Raw genomic sequence first — 7134 nt, 5'->3', positions numbered from 1 at the left:
TAAGGAGGTATCCATTATCCTTTTTGCGATGCGATATTTCTTAAGGAGTGATTTTATCCTACCTTATCATAAAACTTAAGATTTTTTAGATTTTTCAAGGGTATTCTCCTAAGTTTATGATGGCAACTCTTATTGAAAAAGGAAATTCAAGCACTAATTGGTTTTTAAATTTTTTGACTAAGGGCCCCCACTTATTTAGTATTAGTAATAACATTAAATAAGAAGGGGGGTTGTTGCTAGCCACACCAATTAGCGATTCACTTGGAAGAACCAGTTATCTCTGCTTTTCTTTTGAATTTTCTAAACTTCCAAAACAGAAAATTTTCCAGAAAATCAAACTTTATTATAGAAAGACAAAGTACATTATGCTTTTACCTATCAATGATATTTTTTTTCTTCTATTTTTAATTTTGATTATTTATGCCCTCAAGCTAGTCCTTGTATCTACATCAGTTACTACTTGGTTTATAAAGATAAAAATAAAGGCTTCTCTGTAAATCGGTTTGAAATATGCTCATTTATCGTAGGTAGAGCCTCTGCTGCCAGCAGGCGTTTATAGCCTTGACAGGGTTACCTGTTATCCAACAATGATCCTGTATCCCACTTAGAGAAATATACAATTTTCAAAGAGAAATCCATATTCACACTTATTGCTTTCATTTTTATTTTTACCCTTAAAGAACAATGTCTTGGTTTGGTAGCCAATTTATGATAGTGTCATTCACTTGATTTATAAATTTGCTAAACAAGTTGGCTCGTGATGAGACCTCTTACTCTTTAAGTTAAAGTGTATCATTGGATTATTCTTTGAACGATGTAATTTCCTAGGTGGGGAGGAAGTCATTGTTTCCTTAAGATAGCTCTGGATGATAATGGTAGAGTTTTTGGAAAGAGCTTTTCTACAGAGAATCTTCGTTTTGTTATTGATACCTTTCATTGGACTGATATAAAATAATTTCCCACTAAAGGTCACTTTTCATCAAAATTTACAAGGTTGAAACTAGTATCATTTCTAGGCCTAGAGCCTTTGACTATATCTTTCAATTATAATGATCAATTTTCTAAAAGAATTCTATTTATACAAGTGAAAAAACAAAATCTAAAAGAGAATTTGTGTCCTTTTCGTGAATTCCAAATGTAACCATTTACAACTGGTTTTATTATGAAAATAAAAATTAAAATAAAAAAACTAATCTACAAGATAGAAGAATGATCTCCTATGGAAAATATTTTTTGAGGATCTGTCCGTTAACAGGTAAAGATTCTCTTTTTCCTGTTAAATCCTGTAACATAAAAGTAGACGGACCTATGACTTCTGCGATTTGAAAAGGGCCAAGCCACATTCATTGAAATTTCGTATGTTTCCCTTTTTCCTCATTAGCCTTGTCCCATTTTAGAACTAGATCTCCCATCTGAAAGTCCTTTCTGGATATTATGTTTGAATCAAAAGAAGCTTTTACTAATGCTTGGTGATGAGCATGCGTTATTTTGGCATGTTCTCGTTTCTCTTCTAGCTTAATTATTTCTAGTTGCCTTAGTTGTAAGGAAGAAGTTGGTGCTTCATCAATATATTGAACTAAGGCCAAAGATGGAATTGCTAAATGAGTTGGAAGAATCACTTCTTTGCCATAAACTAAATTAAAGGGAGAAGTGCCAATGGAGGCTTTCTGCATTATTCGATCTGCCCATAAAGCATATATTAAGGACTTGTGCCAATTTTTGTGATTTTTATCAATGGTTCGCTTAATGATTCTAATTAAGTTTTTATTTGTAGATTCGACTAACCCATTCCCTTGTGGGTAATAATTGGCAGAGTATTTAAGCTTGAAACCCCTTTTGAGTGCAAATTCAATCATCACATTACCAGAAAAATATGATGCATTATCAAACATTAAAGCAGAAGGCAACCCAAACCTAGTGATTATGAACTGATCTATGAACTCGATGATGTGTTTGGCATTAGCCGTCTTGAGAGGAACTGCTTCTACCCATTTAGTAAAGTAATCTGTTGTTGTAAGGATATATCTATGTTGTTTAGAGGAGTGAGGAACGATCTCACCTATTATGTCCAATCCCCATTGATCAAAAGGCTGCTCAATGTTGACCGGTTGCAGTGGCAATGATGGTTTCTTTTGTCTCCCAGCAGTGGTTTGACAAACTTGACATTTCCTTACGTAGTTATGTGAGTCTTTGAATAATGTGGATTAGTAATAGCCTGCGCGTAAGATTTTATGTGCAGTAGCGTCTCCAGCATAGTGTCCCCCGGCTGGCCCATCGTGGAGTTCCTGCAAGACTTTTTCAGCTTCAGATTTCTCAAGACATCTAAGGAGAACATAATCATAATTTATTCTAAAAAGAACATCGTTCACGAGCTGATATTGTTTAGCCTTCAACCTTAGAGATATTTTCTTGGTATGATCGAGGTTTGAAGGAGCACATCCATTCTTTAGATAAAATATGATATCAGCGTGTAATGATTCAACATCGTTTAGGCCTACCTCATACATTTGTATCTCTGTAGATGGTATTTCGGAAATAAGCGATGCTCCAGCCAACATTTTGTAAAAGCCTTGACCTTTTACAATACTTGCTGGTTTGATTTCTACGTCATATTCCTATAAGGCAGTAACCCAATTGGCTCTTTTCTCACCCACATCTTTATGTACTAACAGATTTCTTACCACTGGAAACGGTACTATTATTTTTGTATGGGTTTTAAGTAGAAAGGTTTTGAAATATTTAATTGCTTTGAAAATAGCATAAGCTTGTTTCTCTACATCTGAATAATTTAACTCAATACCCTGTAAATTTGAACTAATAAAACAATTGGACCTTCTGCCTTGTCTTGATTTGCTTGAGTGAGTATCGCAACATATGATCTATCAGAGGCAAATGTATATAAAATAAAAGGATCGGAAAAAGTTGGAGTTGCTAAAGATGGAGCGTTAATAATTGCTTGTTTGATTAGATTGAATGCCTCATATTCGCCTTGAGCCCATTTTAAGTTTGATTTCTTTTTAATCATTGCTTGTAAAGGAGACACGATTCTTGAAAAATCTGGAACAAATTTCTTTACAAAATTAATCTGGCCAAGGAAAGATTGCATAGCTTTCTTGTTGTGAGGTAGGGGTATTTTTGAAATCTCCTTGATTCTGTCAGGATCAATATGAATTCCAAATTTTGACACTATGAATCCAAGAAGTTTTCATTCACTTAATGCGAAAAAGGATTTTTTCGGGTTAAGTGAAATTCCATACCTTTGACAACATTGGAAGATTTTTTTTAAATCTCTAAGATGATTGCCTCGTTTCTTGGAATATACAGTTATATCATCCAAGTAGATTACCATTGATTTGTTAACTAATCCCTTGAATGCGATGTCCATGGCTCGCTGAAATGTGGCACCAGCATTGATCAGACCAAAGGGCATCTTTTGATATGCGTAAGTGCCCCATTTGGTTCTGAATGTGGTTTTTAATTGATCATCGGGATGAACCAACACTTGGTTGTATCCTAAGAATCCATCCAAGAAGGACATTAATTCTGATCCTGCGACTGCCTACAGTATTTGCTCCATGGGAGGTAAAGGAAAATTATCCTTTTGATAGGCTTTGTTAAGGTTTCGAAAGTCAATGCAAATTCTGATGTCTCCGTTTTTCTTTCGAACGGGAACCATATTGGAAACCCATTTGGAATGTCGAACGGGAAAAATGATTTTGGCTTTCAATAACTTATTGAGTTCAGATTTGATCTGGTTTTCTAGATTGGGATGGATCTTTCTCAGCTTTTGCTGGACAAGTTTTTCATTGTTTAGCATTGGGATAGTATGTTGGATGATAGAAGTGTCATAAGTTTTGAGTTCATCGTAGTTCCAAGCAAAGACACTTTTGTATTATCTCAAGAGACGAATATACGCTAATTTTTCTTCAGGAGTTAGGCCAAGGCCTAGGTTGATATCCTGTGGTTTGGCATCAGTTCCTAGATTTACTAATTCATAGTTCAAAGTTGAACTTTGCAGTTTTGAATTGGTAGATCTTTTGCATCGATCTTTCAAATCATAAAGGCCTTCTAACTTGACTACTGATTTTGGCATAGCATTATTAGTGCTATCTTGTTGCAATTGTCTGTCATGTTGGTCCTTATCAATTATCTGATTGGTGTAAGGTCCTTCAGATGTGAGAAAACTCACAATATTAGGATCTTTGTTAAAAATCCTCCAATTGGTAATGTTATCAAGAATTGAAGGTCTAAAGATTAATTCGATTGAAAATCGATCAGGGCTATAGTCTTCTGAAGGAATGAGCTTGGAAGCTGCGTTAGCTAGGAGGTCTACACTAGCATTCTGGAGTCTGGGAATGAATGAAATATTGAATGCTATAAAGTGTTACGTTAGATCTTGAATTAAATATTGGTAATGCTTTAAATGACCTGATAAACAATGTATAGTACTGCGTACCTGTCTAATTACAATTTCAGAATCTCCGAAAACTTGAAGATATTTGATGTCTAATCCGATTTCTTTGTATAATACTTGGACTAAAGCCTTGTATTCTGCAGTATTATTGGTGCAATCGAATTCGAGTCTACAAGTTAGCATAGTTTTGTTTCCCTCTGGACTGATTAACACGCATCCTGCTCCTTCTCCTTCATTAGACTTAGAACCGTCAAAAAATAACTTCCAAAATAAAGATTTATTTGCAGGATTGTCTATAACATTAATACATTTAGAACTATCTGTTTGAGAGACATTTTCTACTTGAGATAAAACAGAACGTTCTAAGTAAGGTGAAGTATGAGCATTAAAATTTCCTAAGAAAGAATCTAGTGAGTAGTTGCCAATGATGTTATTGCTGTATGCTACCGGTTCATTCTCTCCTTCCAGTTCCGTTACTATAAATTTCTGTTGTCTTTCTCGCTCAACTTTTATTTGATTTGGTTTACCATTGTAAGGGAGCCACATGTGCGACCATTGAGTTGCAAAGTATCCATGAAATTTTTCTGACCAATCTTTGCTAAGAATTAAGCCATAAAATTCTAGAATATCAGCAACTAAAATGTCAATAACTTGACATACCTTTGAATTGGATGACAGCCTTATGGTAACCTGATTTAATTCGCCGATCACTTCAACTTGCGATCAATCTAGCTAAACTATGCGCACAACATATTTTTGCGGTTGAACGTTCAACTTTGCACATATTGATTTTGGTAGAATATTAGATGAAGCTCCAGAATCCACAAAGCAATTATGCAAATTTTTATTGAAAACTTCATAAGTAAGAATAAATGGGGGAGTATGAGATCTCCACCTTCCTCCAATTAAAGCAATGTCATTTGGATCAACTTTATTAATCACGTTAGTTGGAGGTCTTCCCATTTCATGGGAAGCTTGAGAGATTACAGCGGCGGGAAAAGGTGCAACTGGTACAGCATGTAATTCTTTCAAAATTATCTTTTGCTGGTGTTTTAACTTGCTAATTTCGTAAAAAGTGATGTTAGCCCTAGTCTTTTTCATGTCTTCTATGATATTATACTCCATTTCATCTTAAACGATCAACGTTTTTGATGGAGTTGATGAATCTGTTTGAACTGGGCTGATTTGAGTCGCTTTAGGTGTCGTTTTCTTAGCTGTGACTTTATCCTTAGTCATTGAGCTTGCACTCTTTAGCTTAGGAGTGGGTTGAGGAGGATCAGGTTGATTTCTACTTCGAGTACTAACCCGGGATGCCTCTTGATCCTCTTTCATCTGGGAGGATGAAGTCCCACATACCTTGTACCTATACAACTTCTTCTTCATAGGTATGTTCTTTAGTAGCAATTTCCTCTTCTTCTTCTTCTGATTCAACACTTATGATAGCATTTGGCAACTTTGAATCAGTTGAAGGGTTTCTTCTATAAGGCTTGTACGGCTTTTTAGAAGAAGTTTCTGCCACTTGTTTCTTAATGTCAACCATTTCGTTAGACATGGTTTTCAAAAATTTTTGTAATCCTTCTAAATCGAATGGATCTTTCGATTGTTTTTTCTTGGGGTCTTCCTTGAAAGTAACCTTCTTGGATTTTCTTTCTTCTATCGCGTTTTTCTTTTCTAGAGCTATGATACGTTTCTCTACCACTATTGATTCTTTCGTATTGTTGGCTAAAGTTGTTTTTTTAGCCCTATCAACGAAGATTGCTATGTTTGACGGCAAAGCAGAGATGTACCACTCACTTCGCACTTCTTCGCTAGGCTTGGAAGCAATAGGAATTTTATTTAACAGTTTATTGAAACGTGAATTAAAATCTTTGATAGGTTCCTTTGACTCGGCCCTAAGGTTAGACAGGTCATTGATCAGTGTCGCCGTAGACCTGTCATCACCAAACTTAGTCAGGAATTGTTCTTGGAAGATATCCCAACTAGTGATAGATCCAGACAGTAATGAGAAATACCATGATCTGACTGCTCCTTGTAGAGTATAAGGGAAAAGTTGAACAACAACATCTTCATTGGTAACTCCATTGAGATTTATGGATAACATAAAGTTATTTATATGTTCTTCCGCTAGCATGCCTGCTTCAAGATTAAACTTAGGCAACCATTTTTCAGGATGGGCCGGTATCTAACTCAAGGGTGCAGGCATTAAGACTACCCCTGGGTTATTCCATGGAGATTGGGCCATCGCTGAACTACTAACAAAGGAAAGTGCAGAAGGTGATCCCTCTGATTGAGAAGATGAGGATATTACGACTCCAGATGATTAAAAAAAAGGTGTGGAAGTTCTTGTGAACTGGTGGACAATAATCTGAAGTGGAGGAGTGGATGGTTGACTTCATAGTGGAAAGGTGGAGATGGATGATGATGATGAAAGAGTCTCGCTATCAGACCCTTTAGGTGATTTCCTTTCTCTCTTTATTGTAGGCAGAGGTAACTCGGTTGGTTGAACACCAAACTTTTCACTCTTTAATCTGGTAAGAGGATGAGCAGGGTTATTGTGAAGTCACACTGCCTTGAGATTTACAAGATCTCTGAGGTGATATAGAAAATCGTTGAAGTTTATGGATCAAAGATTCAACTTCAGGAGGTTCAATAGTAGATTGTTCTGAAATGTCAAGGTTTGTAGCAGCGGCTGTTGTTCTTTCGACTTCTGGCTCTAGATT

This window comes from Pinus tabuliformis, chromosome 3_1, assembly GCF_031772625.1.
Source record: "Pinus tabuliformis cultivar Carrire ecotype Pingquan chromosome 3_1, CPIR1, whole genome shotgun sequence".
NCBI lineage: Eukaryota > Viridiplantae > Streptophyta > Pinopsida > Pinales > Pinaceae > Pinus > Pinus tabuliformis.
Note: the sequence above shows the minus strand (reverse complement) of the source record.